Source organism: Elgaria multicarinata, chromosome 5 (assembly GCF_023053635.1).
Source record: "Elgaria multicarinata webbii isolate HBS135686 ecotype San Diego chromosome 5, rElgMul1.1.pri, whole genome shotgun sequence".
Classification (NCBI taxonomy): Eukaryota; Metazoa; Chordata; class Lepidosauria; order Squamata; family Anguidae; genus Elgaria; species Elgaria multicarinata.
In genome coordinates this window covers 50,173,892-50,193,390 of record NC_086175.1, presented here as the reverse complement: position 1 = coordinate 50,193,390, position 19,499 = coordinate 50,173,892, and the positions used below count along the sequence as shown (strand labels likewise).

The following is a 19,499-nucleotide window of genomic DNA, read 5'->3' as shown; positions in this document are numbered from 1 at the left end:
AATACCTCGTACCTCATCCATTTAACATATAGGCCTGCTTTGTACAGAATGACAACTCAGGTTTGTTTGTTTTTAAGCCAGGGTTATTGTGAATGTGTTGACACATGCTTCCTGAGTGCTCCCTCTGCAAGGTGAACTGGCTAAATTTCCCTGGCTAAACAACATTCCAGCACTGAGTTGTTTAACATGATGTGTGGAGCAAGAATTGTGGCTTATTATGGAAGAGACAAAACAGGGTGGGAAACAGGGCTTTTAAAAAAATGGTGGGTTGTTGTGATGTGCGAACCGATGTCAAAACTGAGCTTGGATTCCTCAACTATAACTCTTCCATTTCCAAGCACAAATTGTTCTTGAAGGGAGATATTGAAGTGGGTTTGGAGAAAAAACTTTTTCTTTTTAGAAAATAGGCCATGTTCCTATCTGTGAACAACCCCTATTCTACTATTTCACAGTGAAGTACCTGGGAGCATTTCATGGCATGTAATGCTGATGTTTCACAGAGCTAAAAAATGCCGCTGCCTTGTGTTAATTTCTTGGCTTTCCAGATCATGATGGTTTGTGGGATTTGTGGCAGTTTCATTTGCAGTTACCAGCAGTATAGCCGCCAAATTTTTAAAGGGCTCCACCCAGGACAGAGGGCAGGGGCAGGTGGAGTTCACTGATGCCACTTTATTTTTTATCTAATTTGCACTCTGACTTTCCTCAGTAATTGCCCCATAGCCTTTATATTCTTTTTGTACATTGGGAAATGGAAACTGGTAAGAGAGAGTGGAGAAGGTAGAAAAACATTTTTATTTTAACTGTGGGGGAGGAGATACAAGTTCCCATGTGTCCCCAGACAGTACAGTACTCCCAAGAGTAGATCATTTATGTGAGCAGTTATTTGTGCGAATAAGCTGGCTGCAGAACAGTGCCTGCTCTCAGCTCAATTAGTTAAAGTTAGTTTTATGTGACCTTTTTTTTTCTTTTTCTTACACTCAGCCTGAGTTGAGCAAGGGTCTATAGCCTGAGATTGATCTGAGGCCACCTAAAAATAAGATACTAGTTGTACATAATCAGGAGACACCCATGATGAAGATGGCCACTTACAAATCATGCCCCCCCACCACAAAGGAAATACATTAATAAAACAAGGACAAAATTTGCATATGCTGATTTATATCTATCAGTGCAAACTAAGACAGTGGCTCTGTTCAGATGACACACTGAGCCACAGTGGTTAAACATTTGGAGCTAAACACTTTGGCTTGGCATGTAATGTGAACCATTCCGAACCATGGTGACTACATATAACCATGTTTTGAACACGCTCACTAGCCATTTGTTGCAAAAGGCGGAGTGGCCTAACCATGGCGCATTATTATAATGTGAATAGAAATACAGTACATTTCATACTGTAGATTACTGTGACCAGGTGTCCTGTGTGGCTGCATGTTTAGGTGCTAATTACTGATGTCAGCAGTTCTTATGGTTCTCAGTCTCCCAAGCCCTCGAGAGACTCCGCCTGAAAAGACAGGAACTCAGGAGTACTAGACTGAGCCAGAGGCCATCTTGTGAGAAAAGGCCTACCTACACATAAGGGATTTGCTTACAAAGAAGACCTTTTCAGCTGCAAACACTAATAGCTCACAGTTGAGGCTTGGGTGTGGTTCTGTCAGTCTCTGGATAAAAATAGCAGTGTAAGGCTGAGAGAATGGCAGGAAATAATATTGGCAAAACCTTGCTGGATCCAATTTCCCTTCACTGATGAGAGTACTTCTGGACTGAGCTCTGATTATCATTCTGCCCACTCCTTCTCTGCTGTGTTGCCTGTTACCTGGAATGGACTCTGCTGCTCCTTCTGCTTGCTTCTTGTATGTTGTCTTGCTTTGGAACCTTGTGAACTGGACAGTTGCCTGATCCCTGTTTGGAGGTCTTGGACCCTTAAACCTGTAACTGCTAGGCTTACCTCTGGAAACATGACAGTTTGTTGGGTAATGGGAGCCTTATTTCCTGGGAAACAGGGCATGGGGGATGCTTCTCCCCTTGGGTGGTGGTGGCAGTGGTGGGTGACCATATGACAACAAAAACCTGGATTTGTCTGGATTTTTGGTAACAAAACTGGAAAGATGGGGAAATTATGAAATTTGAGGGAAAATCCGGATTTTTCCTATCCTCACCAGCCAAAGGGAAGCTCTACTTTAATGGCTATTAATGAAAATGCTTTAATCTGTCATATTTAAAGATAAAGAGATGAAATTTGGCACCATGATAGCATTTAGGCAGGGCTTTAGCCATGCCAACATTGAATCAGATCCATTCATACACTGATTTTTAGGAGTTTTTAATTTTTTTGGTTTTAAAATTATTTTTTAAAAGTCATTTTTATAGATAAAGAGAGGAAACGTGGTACCATTAGGGTGACCATGTTTTGGAAACCAAAAAGGAGGACAACATGGCTGACACTCAAGGAGGTGTGCCCACTGCAACATTCCTAGCACCTGAGGGGCGTGACCTTGGCCACATGTCTGGTTCCACAGCTCACAATTAAAACAAACCTGTTCTACATAATATCTTAATGTTAAAATCACTGAAATAAAGAACAAGTGAGACACTCAGTGCATCTGAAATTAACATTTGATGGACTAGTTTTGGATTCCAATTCCCATCAGCCCCAGACAACATGGCCAATGACCAGAAATTATGGGAGTTGTATTTCAAAATATGTGGAGGGCACCAGGTTGCCTATCCTTAGTCAAAAATATTGCAGACTAAGGTATCATCTCCACGTGTGCCCACATCTTGAATTCCACACACACACACACACACACACAAAATCCTTCCTGAAAGTAAAAACTAACACATCATAGAGAGGACTGTGCTAAACCTTCGGTCCCTGCTGTGCTAGCATTCTGCTTGCAGTGAGTAAACAACCAGAGAAGTCCCCACTATGAAATGCTTTATGCTGATTTCTAAACCTTCCTGTTTAAGCCAAATGGAAAGGAAAATAAAGAATTCAATTCCTTTTACATTGAAAACCCAATATTCCCTGAGCAATCTTAAAAGAAAGACTTGTTTTATTTGGATTATTAAATCCTGTAAGAAATGGGATAAAAACAGCAACCCAGTTCCACAAATTACTCAGGTGCAGCGAGGCACAGCAGAGGTCCTCTTACTCACTCACTTAAGTAGCTGAAAAGGAGCTAGAAACACCAGCAGAATCAGGAAGGGTTTAAAGTTTGTTTGGGTGATTACCAGAAATTCTGAAGCACGGTGATACAAATAGTTGGACGAGTGACTGAGCCCTCTGGGTGGAGCTCTCTGGGCGGTTCACAAAAATTAAAAACATTCAAAGTATAAAACAACAGTATAAAACCATAATATAAAATACAATATAAAAGCTCAACTAGATAAAAACAGCAGCAATGAAAAATTACAAATTTAAATCACCAAGTTAAAATTTATTTATAGACTGTTAAAATGCTGGGAGAATAAGAAGGCATTCGTATGAGTGGGATGTAAATGCAGTTGAAATAAATGGGATTTACTTTTGAATAAGGGAACCAGCAGATCTGTAGATGCACAGCATCGCAGGATCAAAAGAATGGAAGATTGATCCTTCGCATTAGTGATCTACCAGGAAAAGGAATTAAGGGGGGATTTAAAAAATCAAGGGATGACCCAATCTGATTCAAATTTGCCATGCTGAAAGCCCTCCTTAAGAGCTACCACTGTGCCAATTTTGATCTCTTTATCTTTAAAACTTACACAGATGTAAGCATTTGTTTAATTTCCATTTAAAAATCCCTTAAAATCAAGGGATGATCCAATCTGATTCAAACTTGGCATGGCTAAAGCCCTCATTAAGATCTATCACTGTGCCAATTTTGATTTATTTATGTTTAAAAATGAGGGTGCTGCTGGCAAGGAGGGTGCATTTTCCACATTTCTTTTCAGGTGAAAATGCCTGCTGGAGAAAAGGCACACCCCTCTCCACCCCTTGAAAACACTCCCACAGAACATCAGATTGAAAACAATGGATGAAAATACATGTTGAGGGTAGTATGATGTCCTTTTGATTTACTGGAAGAACCAGACTTTCCCCATGCCAAAAAACAGCGCTAAGAGGGTGTGTGTGGAGGAACCCTGGAAAAGCGGGTTACCTCTAATGGGATCGCTGAGTGATGGTCAAAGACTCCAAGACACAATTTCTCTTGAATTAGAAAAGTTTATTATAAGCAGCTTGCAGCGCTGCAAGGTGGCAGAGGATCCAAGGAACTGCCCACTATTTTCAGGAAAGGCTAACATACTTATAGAATCAGTTTCCTTGAAAACTAGGCAGAGCCTTCTTATACAATACACCAATCATAACACAGTAACAGGTAAGCCTCTCAACCAATGTGCAGAGTGCAATACTTCCAAAGGCAGAAAAACAACCACTTTAGGGTGGATTCCTGCATTGAGCAGGGGGTTGGACTCGATGGCCTTTTAGGCCCCTTCCAACTCTGCTATTCTATGATTCTATGAACCCCTCCCTTCCACTGTCCCAATTGTGGGCACACACTCTGGTGGCTAATATTTCAACACTTCCAGTGTGTTGATCAAGTGAGTTACAGCTGAAAGCATAAACCTTTATTTAAAACAAAAAGCGGGCTCAAAGCAATTACATTAAACAGGGTGGGCACAGATGAAACAGCCGACATACCCATTTTCTTGATTTCCTCGACGGGGGAAGTGAGGTCACAGCAGGACATGGATGATGTCATCTGAGTCCTTTGCACACAACCCACATTGACAGCAGGCTATAAAGCTGGTGTGGTGGAGCCCACAGACAGTTTCAAGAATATCCTCCTCCCCCAGGTATGATCATGCTACTATTTTTTATGTTTGTTGCTGGTGATGATTGCTGATCTCATTTGTTCATTTCTGAGTGAGTAGGGAATCATTTCCCTCAGTACAAATGCTTTTGTTTTAACAAAATCCATTCCCAAGTAATTCATTTAAAATTCTTTTCTTGGGGTTGTGTGTCTGAATAAATAGGGGTTAAGGGAATGCATTTTAATCTCTGCTGCCTTGTATTTTGGCTTGTTGTGTGCTGTGCTATGCTTGGTATGATGGATCCTATCCTTAATGAAAGTCCTTCTCAGTGTATGGTGCTGCAATTTAAGATTACTCTTATTATTGTTAACACATTCCCATTGATTATTTTCTTGTGCATGTCAAGGCTTCCATGTGCTTTAAAATGATTGGATATTTAGCAATTGTATGTAGGTCTGCTCAAAAGTAAGACTCACTGAATTCAATGGGCTTAAACCCATGTAAGCATGCAGATGTGTAAGAGAAATGGTCGCTTTCAGTGTTGCAGTGGAGGGGAAAAGGAGTAGTTGGGCTGAACTTTTTGTAGATTAGTCACACTGTGAACATGTGGTTTTTAAAATCCTTCCTTTTCTTTTGGTAGTGCAAGTTAACACATAAAGCTTCATCCTACGTACCTGCTTCCCTCGGATTATCCCTGTAGCGCTAAGCTTTCGTGGTTGTGGTTGTTTTTGCTACCGGGCGACAGTGATTCCTTTGCATACCAGGAAGTGAGTTTAATGGGGGAAATGTAAAAAAAGATCATAAAAAATCAACGGATGAACCAAATCAATTCAAATTTGGTATGCTTAAAGCTCTCCCTAATATCTATTAATGTGCCAATTTTGGGTGTCTTTATCTTTAAAGCTTACGCAGATGTAAGCATTTCTTTAAAATCCTGCTCCTGCACCCCAGCAGCGGCTCGGAAGATACGCACAAAAAGTAGGAGCTAAATATGACAAATCTTTTTGCTTTATTGCACAATTAAGGCAGGATGCATGGGAGTACTTCACAATCAAAGCAGATTATAAGGTGGAAAACTTCTGAGTCCTTTGCATGCAATTCGCAGTGATTTCACAGTATAACGCTGGTGTGATAAAGCTCATATTCAAATTATCCCATGCGCTTTCTTTCCTTCCACTTTCTTCTCCTTCCCCCATGATCAGCTACAAAGACACACACACACACACTAGTTAAGAGTCAAAACTTCTTTTGTGGTGCTGAAATGCACACACAGAGAAAAAAATTCTGACACACACACACACCTTGTTAAGAGTTAAAATTGCTCTTTGAAGTGCAAAACCTCTTTTAAACACACACACACACACACACACACACACACACACACTTTTATATGCATCCCAGTGCACCTATACTTCCACTATTGACTTTGAATATGTGATTATCTGGAACTTTCTCACTGTTGATGTATGATTCTAATTCCCCAAATGGGGGAGGAACAGACTGTTCCAGGGGGCGGGGAGAGGTTGTGTGAGAATTCTGGAGGGAAATGGGTGGCTGGAGGGGCATAAAAGAAGTTCTAAAGCCAATGGGTTTTGCGGTTTGGAATGGGATGGAATATCAGGAATAGGGGAGGAAAAGAGAATAATTGGATCACTTAGAAGGAAAATAGAAGATAGTGCAAATTCCCTCTCCTTATCTGCTGACTTGTGAAGTGATGGGGAGCTCTGTTGAGCATCTTCTCTGGGAAAGCAGAGGGAGAAAGGGGGGGGAGAAGGGAGGCTCTTGTGAGGAGAAAGGATGGAAGAGGACCTCTAGTGTCCCTCACTGCACCTGAGTAATTCGTGGATGTGGGTTGCTGTTTTCATCCCTTTACTTACAGGATTTAATAATCAAAACAAGTCTTTCTTTTAAGATTGCTCTGGGGAAATGGATTTTAGGGGAAGAAAGAGGACAGGAAAAGAAATAAAGAAAAGATGGGAGTTGATGGGTACATATCTCTGCCTTTCACAGTTCCAGGTGAGCAAGACAGCCAGGGGGTCTTTGCTGGTTGGCTTAAACAAAGGTGACAAAAGAGTCATGTAGGCATACTTGCTTACACAATATTGGGTTTTCAATGTAAAAGAAATTGAATTCTTTATTTTCTTTTCCAATTGGCTTAAACAGGAGGTTTAGAAATCAACATAAAATATTTCATGGTGGGGGCTTCTCTGGTTGTTTACTCACTGCAGGCAGAATGCTAGCATGGCAGGGACACAAGGTTTAGCACAGTCCTCTCTACAATGTGTTAGTTTTTACTTGCAGGAAGGATTTTGTGTGGGGAGGGGGGAATCCGAGATGTGGGAGCATTGTGGGGAGGAAGGGACAACCCGGGGGCATTGGCCACACAGCTTATGCTCCTCAAGATGGTCCCAGGACTGCAGAAAACTCAGGTTTTTCACAGTCCCAGATATCCCAGAGAAAGTCCCTGGTGGTCCCAGGTTGCCCCCGGGATCCCCTGTGAGTCATTTGGATGCACAGGGATGATCCAGGGACTACCCCGGGATATAGGGCTGGTGTAGACATGCCCTTAGTTTGCAGAAGAGTTCAAAATCAGGAAGTTATGTAATTGGAATGGAACAAGTTTCTACTTCTCTCCTCCATTTTAGGCAAATCTGAAGGTCCTAAATGTAAACCGGGAAAATAAACTTTTCAGTTGCCTTTCAGAAAGTTTAGGAAAGCAAGGGAAGATGTTAAGCAAAAACCAATACGTTTAATAATCTGGGAGTAAATTTAACCAAACTCTATTTCAGGAATAAAATGCAAGAAGCGCAGATCCCTTACTATTGGCACATTGATACATATTCCTGAATTGTTTGGGTGCAACAGCAAGTGAAGCTGCTGTAACTGCCAATAGAGTAAATGCGAGAAGTCAAGATGATCACTTTAGGTTTTAAACATATCAAGAATGGACTTTGTACAGTGCTATTTAGTAGGGGTGTGCACGGACCCCCCGCTCCACTTCACTTGCAGATCCGCCATTTTTTGGATCGGGCCGCTCCACCCCACCCCCGCTCCGCTCCGCTCGGAGCTCCGGATCCGGATCCGGAGCTCCGTTTTTGCCCCCCATAGGGTTGCATTGAAAGCTAAAAAAGTATACAACTTTTTTCTGTTCAAGTTAGAAACCTCATGTTTGGCACCATGACACCTCATGGGGGTATACACACGCACGCCAAATTTCAAAGCAATCCCATCATCCCCTGATTTTTGGGGAATTTTTGAAAATCGGGCACCCCATTCAGACCCCTTGGGATAGCTCCGTCAATTTGCATGTTAGAAACCTCAAACTCGGCACCATGAAAGCTTATCCATGTGTCCACATGGACGCCCAGACTCAAAGCAATCCCATCATCCCCTGATTTTTGGCGCGGCTCTAACCTCTAACGCACCACCCATAACCCTAATTCACACCCCTTTCGATAGCTCCGTCAATTTGCACGTTAGAAACCTCAAACTCAGCACCATGATAGCTTATCCACGTGTCCACATGGACGCCAAGTTTCAAGCAAATCCCATCATCCCCTGATTTTTGGGGATTTTTTGAAAACCGGGCACCTCATTCACACCCCTTGGGATAGCTCCGTCAATTTGCATGTTAGAAACCTCAAACTCAGCACCATGAAAGCTTCTCCATGTGTCCACATGGACGCCCAGACTCAAGGCAATCCCATCATCCCCTGATTTTTGGCGCGGCTTAACTCACCCCAAATTGTCCCATTCTACAACTACGTCAATTTGCATGTTAGAAACCTCAAACTCGGCACCATGATAGCTTATCCACGTGTCCACATGGACGCCAAGTTTCAAGCAAATCCCATCATCCCCTGATTTTTGGGGAATTTATGAAAATCGGGCACCCCATTCACACCCCTTGGGATAGCTCCGTCAATTTGCATGTTAGAAACCTCAAACTCGGCACCATGATAGCTTATCCATGTGTCCACATGGACGCCCAGACTCAAGGCAATCCCATCATCCCCTGATTTTTGGCGCGGCTTAAACTTTTTAACTCACCCCAAATCAAGTCCCATTCTACAACTACGTCAATTTGCACGTTAGAAACCTATCCTTTGGTCCCATGACAGCTTACCCATGTGTCCCCATGGACACCAAGTTTCAAGGCAATCCCATCATCCCCTGATGTTAGGGGAACTTTTGAAATTCGGACACTAATATGTATACTACTAAGAATATCTAATAATATGTTTAAGAATATTACTAATAAATGTAGGGAAATGGGACAAGAAGTGTGTATGCTGTATAAAAAGAATAAAATATTATACTACTAAGAATATACTAATATATATACTACTAGCAGCCCACTCAGTCCAAGTTACACAGAGAAGAAAAAGAGAATAATTTTTTTTTGGTATTTTTTGGTATTTTTTGGTATATAGAAGATAGAAGGAAACACAATCAGGATTTAAGAGAGGGGAGGGGGGGAAAGAACCAACCAAACACTACTACTAATATGTATAAGAAGAATAAAATATGAATACTACTAATAATATGTATGAGATACTAATATACTACTAAGACTATGTAAAAGAATATAATAAAATATGTTTAAGAATATTACTAATAAATGTAGGGAAATGGGACAAGAAGTGTGTGTATGCTTTCAAAAGAAAGCTTTCACAAAAGCAGAACAGTCGGGGGGGGGCAACCAACCCAACCCACCAAACACACACTCCAAAATTTAAAAATAAAGTTTATATTAAATCAAAGTAAGGGAAAAACACAGGGCAAACTAAGCTATAAGTCAGAAAGAAGCAAACAAACACACACACACGCGCCAAACTAAATCTATCCTAATCTATCTCCAAAGTCCAAAGCAGGAGCACTAACTAACTAAGTGTTCCCTCCACGAACGCCAACCCACAAAGAGACACAAAACAGAAAGTTCTCAGGGTGGGTCTGCCTTAGTCCCCCCTCCAACGCTGGGATTGGAAGATGATGCTTTCTGAGGAGATAAGTTCTCATCAGGATTGGGAGTTGAATGTGCCTGTCATCGCTTCCAAAAAAAAACAAAAAAACCCAAACCCCGATTTTTAAAAAAATATTGCACAAGAACCACAGGACGCAGAAAGTTGAGAGTAGTCTCAAAATGACCCCCATCCACGACTCTCTGTGCACAAGAATTTTCAGAACGATAGCTTAACCCCCCCCCCCCAGTTATCACCGATTCTTTCCCTCAATGCAATCCTATGGGCGAAAAGCCGAAAACGCCGTTTGAGCCGCGCGGTTGACCCGATTTTCAAAAAAATATAGCACGCAACCCGCACAACGCAGAGAGGTGAGAGTGGTCTCAAAATGACCCCCATCCACGACTCTCTGAGCACAAGAATTTCCAGAACGATAGCTTCAAAAACAACCTAGTTATGCGTGATTATTTGCCGCAATGCAATCCTATGGCGAAATGTTTTCAAGATGGCGACCGGAGCGCTCCGCCTGAACTAGGAGCTCCGAAAAATGGCCGCTTCTCTTCGCCTTGCTTCTAGGGGTCCGCGGTCCGCTCCTACTCCGCCTCTGGGTAAGGCGGAGCAGGCCAATCCGCTACTGCTTCTACGCTCCTAATCGGAGCAGATCACACCCCTACTATTTAGAGATCTATGTCAGATTTTAACAGTAGCATTGTCAATAAACCCAGCAAATCTGTTAATCTCAGAGTAGTGATGCATTTAGACAAAGTGATGCCAAAAAAGGAGGGAATAGGAGGGGGGAACTAGCTTTATCACTTCCTAACATGTTGATTTTTTCAAGTTGTGAAGGATGTAGCAGGTGCTTAAGAGTTCTCTGGCATCCTGTTGAAGGAAAAGAAGAGGAACCTGGATGCTTCTGGGAGGTAGTGTTTGAGTGTTGCCTCTGTGAATGCTCAAGTATTTATGGATCAGGTTCCTTTAGGGTGAACTACTGAGGTGGTGTGGGGGTAATTTTTGTATGGAGAGTAATGGTTTCTGTGGTTCATTCTAAGGAGTTCTAAGGAAGAAAGTTGTTTGTTGCTCTAAGCATGTTGATAATGGACCCATAAAAATTACCATCTTGCCAAACATCCACAGCAAATATCTTTTTACCACTTGGCATGATGACAGAAATAACAAAGCTACCCCACTATGAAAGAGCCTTTTAGTGTTTCTTGTGACAGCAGGCTTTTTTTTTCTGAGTAAGACTGAGTTCAGGTGTCACAATACTGCATGATGGGTTAAATAAGCCATAATGGGTGGGTGTTTTTTGACCCATGATGGATTATATGGACAAAATAACCCACTCTGATAACCCAGGATGGGTTGAATAACCCACTCTACAGACCATGGGTTATAACCTGTCATGGATTATCATGTCATCTTTCTGGGTTATCTTAGTTGCCTACAGGGTCGCTTGGCAAGAGTGGTCAAAGCTACTGCTGCTGTCCTCCAGCCAGCAGATTTCTTTCCATAATCTGCCTATCAACTAGGGCTGTGCACAGAGATCTGCTTCTCTTCCAGATTCACAATTTCTGGATTGGGTCCGCTCCAAGCCTCCCCTGATTTTGGGGGGATTTTTGAAAATCTGACATCCCATTTTCAGAAATGGGATTTACTCTGACATTTTTACAGATAAAAACTTTGAAGTGGGCACCCTCACAGATGCCATCTAGATCTACATTCATGGCAAGCTTCAAGCAAATCCCATCATCCCCTGATTTTTGGCAGGGAGTTTCCCTTTTAACTCACCCCAATTCAAGTCCCGTGCTAGAACTCCATCAATTTTCACGTTAGAAACCTCAAATTAGGCACCATGACAGCTGATCCATGTATGCATGCCAAGCCTCAAGCAAATCCAAGCATTCCCTGATTTTGGGGGGATTTTTGAAAATCTGACCCCCCAGTATCTCAGGGATTTTTAAAGCTGCAGACAGCTCAGTGGGCTTTCTTTATTTATGGCCTTTTCAAAGGAAATCCCAACATGCCATGAATTGGGGAGTAGATAAACCTGACTATGAATCTTCTTCCACACTTGAAAATTTTATTTGGAACTTCAAAAAGTCTAAGTGAGCGCAGGAAGGACTTATCCTCTCAGTCAAAGCAAGACACACACAAACCATCCCTGCAAGGCGAGCACAGAGGAGGACAGGCAGCACTGGGAGCAAGCATGCCAGAGGCTTGTGGATTTGAACCACAAAGCCCATTATGTAGTACAGCTCCCAGGCACCAGGCAGGCAGAGAGGCAGGCAGAGATATGCCTGTTGGTACTGTTTGATAAAATTCCTCTCCAGGCACAGAGAGATTAGCAAAGTATACAACGGAATCAGGTAGATTTCAGAGAAACGAGATACAGCCAGGAACACAAACAACAGGAACAAGTATTTCTTCAGCAGCAGTTTACTGAGGCATAGAATTTAGAGATCTTATTTACAGTTATATACAAACATACTCACAGAACGTCACTTCATCACACAGGAAAGATACAGATATGCTCACATAGGAGACATTTATACACAGCATTATCTGCCTCTTTCAATTTACAACATAATTGACTATCAATCACTCTTGACAGGTCGTTAACCAATTAACCAATTATCACTTTGACCTTTAAGAGCAACTGATGCAATTCCAGGCAATAGTTGCTTCAAGCTGGGCTAAACAGAAAATACGGATATTTAAAAATAAATACCCGGACACCCCTTCAATTTTTACTTATCTGTCTTTTCTGTTTTTACACAAATACATACAGCAAAAAACAATTTGCACCACCCAGCTATTTCCCTTTGAAATTTAACATTTCACATAGCTCTGTATGCCTTACCATTCCCAAAGGCTTTGTAAATAAGTCTGCTACATTGTTTTTTGTTTCACAGTACATCAACTTAATAACTTTGTTGTTTACATGTTCTTTTACATTTTGGTATTTTATGGCAACGTGTTTCGTTTTTGTTTTAAACATGTCAGCTTTAGCTAACGAAATACATGACTGTGAATCACAGTACACTGGCAAGGGAAGATCAAATACAATACCAAAATCTTTTAACAATTGTATAAACCAAGTTAGTTCACTACAAAGATCAGACAATGCAGCATATTCAGCTTCACAGGAAGAAATAGATACAAAACTTTGTTTTCTGGCTTTCCAAGCAATCAATGTTTTTCCATATATAACCACTAAACCAGTTGTAGATTTTCTATCATTAAGACATCCAGCCCAGTCACTATCTGTAAAACTCTCTACTTTTTCATTCTGTTCTCCAGACAGAATAAGACAATGGTCTTGTGTTTCTTTTAAATACCTCAGCACTCTTTTAACTGACTGCCAGGCTGGTACAGTTGGAGCTGCAACTAGCCTGCTTAAAATAGATATGGCATTAGAAATATCAGGTCGAGTCCAAAATGCTAAGTATAACAGAGTGCCTATTACAGAATGATATAAATCTTGATTGCTAAACCTTTCTCCTTCCAAATTTTTTCTGACATCAACTGTTAAAGGACTTTTAACAGTTTTACAATCTTTCATTCCACAGGACTCTATCAAGTTTAAAATCTTTTGTTTCTGACTCAATCTGTAGTTGCCATCACTATCTTTTGTGATATCAACACCCAAATAGTGCTTAACTTCTCCCAAAGATTTTAACTTGAATCTTTTTTCCAACTGACCAGAAACTTTTTCTATTTTGTCTGTGGAACTCCCTGCCACTAACAAATCATCAACAAAAGCTAGAATTAGCATATAATCTTTGTTTTTTCCTCTGGTATACAGACATGGATCAGCAATACTCCTTTGGAAACCCAATTCATTTACTAAAACAGCATTTAGACACTGGTTCCAACACCTTGCTGACTGTTTGAGCCCATAGACTGCTTTCTTGAGCAACCACGTTTTTCCAGGCTCCCCATTAAATCCATCAGGATGTCTCATGTAGATTTCTTCTGGCAGATCACTATTTAAATAGGCAGTTTCAAAATCAAACTGAGACACTTTTAAATTTTTCTTTGCAGCCACTGTTAACAACATACGCAAAGACTCTGCCTTGCAGGTAGGAGAGAATACTTCGTCATAGCTTTCTCCCTTTACCTGGTTAAATCCCCTGGCGACCAAGCGAGCTTTATATTTCAAACCTCCAGACTCTAGATTTTTTCTTTTGAAAACCCATCTACAAGTCATTGCACGCTTTCCTTCAGGTAACTGAGTTTCTACATAGACCTTGTTGCGCTTGAAACTATCAAGCTCGGCTTGCATAGCATCTAGCCAACACTGTTTTTCTTTAGCTTCTAAAGACAAAACATCATTGTAATGTTGCGGGCTTGCTTCTGTAAAAAAAATTTGATCTGCAAAACGTTCCGGAGCAATTCCTTTGGTGGAACGATTAGATCTTCTGACTGACTGTTCTTGTTGCCCTTCCCCCGCAGCTTGCTTAGCAGATTCAGTTAACTCTTTTTCTGCTGGTTTAACAGACTTCGTTAACTTCTCCTCTGCTGCTGGCTCCTTTGCACTGTCTTTTAATTCTAACAATACACTTGGGCTTGATTCAATTCTACCCCAATCCTGCTCAAAAAACTTAGCAGATTTTGTTATCAGGACCTTGCCATTGTTCTGCAAAAACCTCCAGCTTGTCCCCTGATAACCCACAAATCTAAGATTCAATGCATTTGCTCCTTTCTTGTGCCTCTCACTTAAAGGAACATTGACAGCTGCATAACTTCCCCAAACTCTTAAATGATCCAGCCTTGGCTTCCTGCCATGCATCAAATAATAGGGAATATTATTTATAGAGCTACTCCATGATAAATTGCACAAATCATTTGCAGCTCTGAATGCTTCAGCCCACAAACTTTTCTGTACACCGCTGTCCTGCATTAAACAATTCATTTTGCTTTTCAAAACACCAATTCTTCTTTCAACAGTGCCATTTTCCCAAGGATTTTTCACATTTATCAGTTTATGTTTAATTCCAAGTTTATCACAGAATTTTCTAAATTCAGATGACATAAACTCCCCTCCCTGGTCACTTTTCAGAACACGTATTTGTGATTTAAAAAATCTTTCTACATATCTGACCCAAGATTTCAGTGTTTTTAAACAATCACTCTTCTTCTTGAGAAAATAAACCCAAGAAAATCTTGAAAAATCATCCACTAGCACAAACGCATACTTGGCCCCTCCCAGACTGGTAGGAAAAGGTCCACACAAATCAATGTGCACCAAATCTAATTTTTCTTTAGCCCTCCAATCCCTGGACTTTGGGATATTGGCTATTTTAGATTTTGCCAAGCCACATATCTTACAGTCTAGATAGTTTTTACAATTTTTCATTTTGAGTCCTCCAGCACATTCAATAGTTTTATTAAGTGCTTTAAACCCAATGTGTCCCATTCTTCGATGCATCAAATGGACACAGCCATCATGAGGTGATTTGTTGCCGGCCACACGATTCATCTGTGCCACGCACGGCATCTCCCCTTCATCTCCTGGCTCCATGTGGAAAAGACCATTCTTCTTTATCGCCATCCTCTTGCACCACTCCGTCTCGCTCCACGTAGCATCTGTCTCCTTCGAACTTCACCGAAAAACCGAGCTCCGTCAGTGTTGACACCCCGAGCAGGCAATATTTCAACTCCGGCACGAAAAGAACCTCCTTCAACTTCATCCTTAAGGAATTTACAGCGCAGACTCCCTTGCCAACGACCTTGGCAACGCGCCCGTCCGCCAAACTGACTTCCTTTAAAGTTGTTCCTTCCACAGCATCAAATAAATCTCTTCTGTTACTTATGGTTCGACTGCACGCTGAATCAATCAACCATATCCCATCACGTTTACTGGATTCTGCACCTGAAAGAAAACAAACTTTCCCTTCTTTAACTTCCACACAGGAAGATTCAGATTTCAGATCCACACGGCACTCTTTTTTCATATGCCCTGGTTTGCCACATCGATAACACTTCGGCTTAAACCTTTTTTCTCTCCTTTTGCCACCGATAGACACATTCTCAGCCATTTCTCCTCTTGGCAATGAATTAACTCTTTCCTTTCCAGCCAATTTACGATCTTGGACATCAGCAGCGCTCCTTTCAAGCCTCCTCTGCTCTTCTCCAATCAATCTTCCATAGACATAGTTCAATGTCAAATTTTGTACTGGAACATTTTCAAGAGTTGTTACTAATGTATCATATGTTTTAGGCAAACTTGACAGAATTATGTAACACATGTTTTCATCAGACAACCGCATTCCGTTGGCACTTAGCTGGTTAAAGCATTCTCTGAGTGACTGTAAATGCTTAGTCATGCTTCCGCCTTCCTCCAGCCTTGCCCGGTAAATCTATCTGGTCAGCGTAATTCGACTCCCTGCAGTTTCCCTGACGTATACTGCATGTAATTTTGTCCAAATCACATTAGGAGTATCAGAGCGATCTATATAAGACAATTGATCATTACGGAGACATAAAACAATCATTGCTTTCGGACGCTCTGCAATTCTGTCCCATTCGGCTTGTTCTTCTCTCTCCAACATTCCAGGACGTGGATTAGCTACCGCATACCACAAACCGTCCTTTTTCAAAGCCATTTCCATTTTAAAGGACCATGCTAAGTAATTGACGTCTGTTAACAGCTCCATAGGAACATTAGTACTCACGGTTTGAGCCATCTCTTTGATCTCCTTTCCGCTTGACTTTCCTTTCTCCGACCGGCTCTGTCTTCCAGACACCTCGGCTTTTGAGTCAGCGTCTCTTTCCTCACCGCTCAGCATTCCAGACCTCTGTACCAACTTACTCAAGGCAGACAGCCTCTCCAGTAAGTCAGCTTCCCCGGCACGTCTTAGCTGATTCCTGCTGAGAAAAACTCACTGTTTTCCTGCTGTGCAATCTCTTTCCAGGCTTCCGTTCTCCAACAATCTCAGCCACAGGCTTTCCTGCTCACAAGAGATAGATTTCTCCTCTCCACACACCGAGCACTCTTGGGCTTCCTGAAAACGCCACTCCAGAACCTCCTTAGCACTTGGCTGGTTCTGCTCCGGTTCTGGTCCGAACTGGGCCTGGGCCCATAACCCTGTTGGTGCTGTTTGATAAAATTCCTCTCCAGGCACAGAGAGATTAGCAAAGTATACAACAGAATCAGGTAGATTTCAGAGAAACGAGATACAGCCAGGAACACAAACAACAGGAACAAGTATTTCTTCAGCAGCAGTTTACTGAGGCATAGAATTTAGAGATCTTATTTACAGTTATATACAAACATACTCCCAGAACGTCACTTCATCACACAGGAGAGATACAGATATGCTCACATAGGAGACATTTATACACAGCATTATCTGCCTCTTTCAATTTACAACATAATTGACTATCAATCACTCTTGACAGGTCGTTAACCAATTAACCAATTATCACTTTGACCTTTAAGAGCAACTGATGCAATTCCAGGCAATAGTTGCTTCAAGCTGGGCTAAACAGAAAATACGGATATTTAAAAATAAATACCCGGACAATGCCATAGATCTATGGGGAAGTCAGTCCCAGCAGATACCCCAAAACAACAGCACCCAGGTGGAGACGGGAAGGCAGGCATGGAGCAGACATTTCTGGGGGCACAAGGAAGTGAGCCAAGGATTGTTTCAAAGCCAGTAATGCAAACCATCCCTGTGAGGCAGGAGCAGCACAGAGAGATGCCTTTTCTTTTGCATCCCATAACTAGGAGGCTAGGAGGATAAGAGTAAAGCTTTGTGATCCTTGCTTTAGAGTTGATTGACTGCATTGTGATCACAGCCATTATTAAACAAGCCAAAATAATGTTTATAATAGCAGTACTTATTAATAGCAGCAACAACAACGAGTTGAACCACAATGAAAGCCTGTCTGACTTCACTGAAGAGGAAAAGCCAGTAGAGCTTGGGCTATGGGGTGTATAAAATGTAATAAATAAATAAATAAACAAAGGAGGAGTGGAATTAAAAGCAGCAGTGTTGCTGAATAAACAACAAGAATATATATATTTTTAAAAAAGGCTATGTCTGTCTTTTACCAGTAAGAGGAAAGTGGACGTGCCCAGGGGTAGGGCGAACTGTGCCAGTCTGACTGGCCCTAAGAACCAGTCTTTAAGAAGCTACCTGACACTTCAACTCATGACAGGCATAGCTTCTCCACTGGTTAATCTTTGAAGGGTTCTGATGACCCTCCAGGGACAGGAGTGTGTGCACTAGTCATGTCCACATGCCCTAGGGGACCTCATCCCCTTGCACCACATCCATTAAGTTGTTCACCAAGGTTAGGGTGGGTAGCAGTGCTGTGTTTCCTATCTGTTATTTATTTGCTTAGTATATGATTTCAGGTTGCGTTTGTGCGTTTGGTGGGGCTACTGTTTTAAAAAACACTGGGAAAAGTCCATTCAGAGACTAAGAAAGAAAGGTTTCCCAGTATCCCAAGTTACTAAGTATTCCATTTTGTTTATCTCCCCCTCCAACTTTGGGATTGGAGGATGCTTCATCAGGTGATCATGATTGGGAGTTAAATCTGCCTCTCAGCACTTCAAAAAGGTACCTCTCCTGCTTTTTTTACCCTATTTTTAAAAAACTTATACCAAGCAAACCGCAGCATGCAAAGTGCTGAAAATAGGCTCAAAATGACCCCCACCCACGACTCTCTAAGCACAGCGAGTTTCAAATAGATAGCTTGAAAAACAAAAAAGTTATCCACTAATCTTTTCCGCAAGGCAATCCTATGGGCGAAAAATTCCAAAATGGCGGGCAGAGCGCTCCGCGAAAAGAGGAGCGATCCGCTTATGGTTGCTTCTCTTTGCCATGCTTCTCCAGCCCCCTGATCTGCTTCTCCTCCGCCTGTAGCGGAGGCGGATCACCCCGATCCGCTTCTGCTTCTCCAATCCGAGGAGAAGCGGATCACACCCCTACTATCAACTTACTATGCCTGCAGCCCAACCCTGCCCTAACCCTTTCCCCGGTGGTGCACTCTGCAACCTCCTCAACTGTCAAATACCGTCTTGGTCATGTGACGGCAGCTGCACAGGGTTGTCATTTTGCCTAGTGTGCATCCCTGCTAAGAGATCCTAAGTATGAAGTTTTGTTTCCCTCTGCAAATTTCCATAGAGTTAAAGCCACCACCCCCTTTTTGGGGGGAAAGGTGCTTTCACTTGTGTGGCTTTGTCAATGTGCAGAGTTTTCAATGGGTGTTGTGTGCATCCCTACTAGGGGAGGCTGTGTATGAAATTTGGTCCCAGTCCTACAAACTTCCAAGGGCTTATTTGTGCCACCCCCATTTTTGGTTTGCCTTGGGTTCTCGCTGCTTTGTGTGCAAACAAACAAGGTTTTGCTGATGCATCAGATGCCTCCCGACAAGCGGAGGTTAGGTATGACGTTTGGTCCCAATCCTGCATACTTACAGAGCTTTAGAGCCTCCACCCATCCCTTGTCAGGGTGATATTGGAAGTGCTCTCCCCTCTCATTAGGATATTGTGGAAGGTAAAACAGGTTGCTGCAATGTTGTCAATGGGTGAAACCTGCAGCAGGACAGAGGCAAGGGGATGACTCAGATTATGCACAGTAGCTTAGTGCATAATCTGAGTGCATAACCCTTTCAGACAACACGCTAAACCATGCTGCTTAACCACAAAATGGTTAATGGAATGCATTTTGTCTGATCATGTGGGGGATAACCATAGCTTATTTTCAAAATAAGCTACTGTGAGTA

At 42.0% G+C, this 19,499-nt stretch overlaps 1 protein-coding gene across 1 annotated transcript in view; it reads left to right on the top strand.

Moving 5' to 3' along the window:
* Nucleotides 1-4,890: 4,890 nt before the first annotated feature.
* Nucleotides 4,891-19,499, top strand: part of LOC134398808 (arylsulfatase H-like) — a 30,942-nt gene continuing 16,333 nt past the window's right edge. Inside the window, exon 1 of the mRNA XM_063126335.1 lies at nt 4,891-4,909. The gene's annotated coding sequence lies outside the window, so the exon portion shown is untranslated. The remainder of the gene's footprint in view (nt 4,910-19,499) is intronic.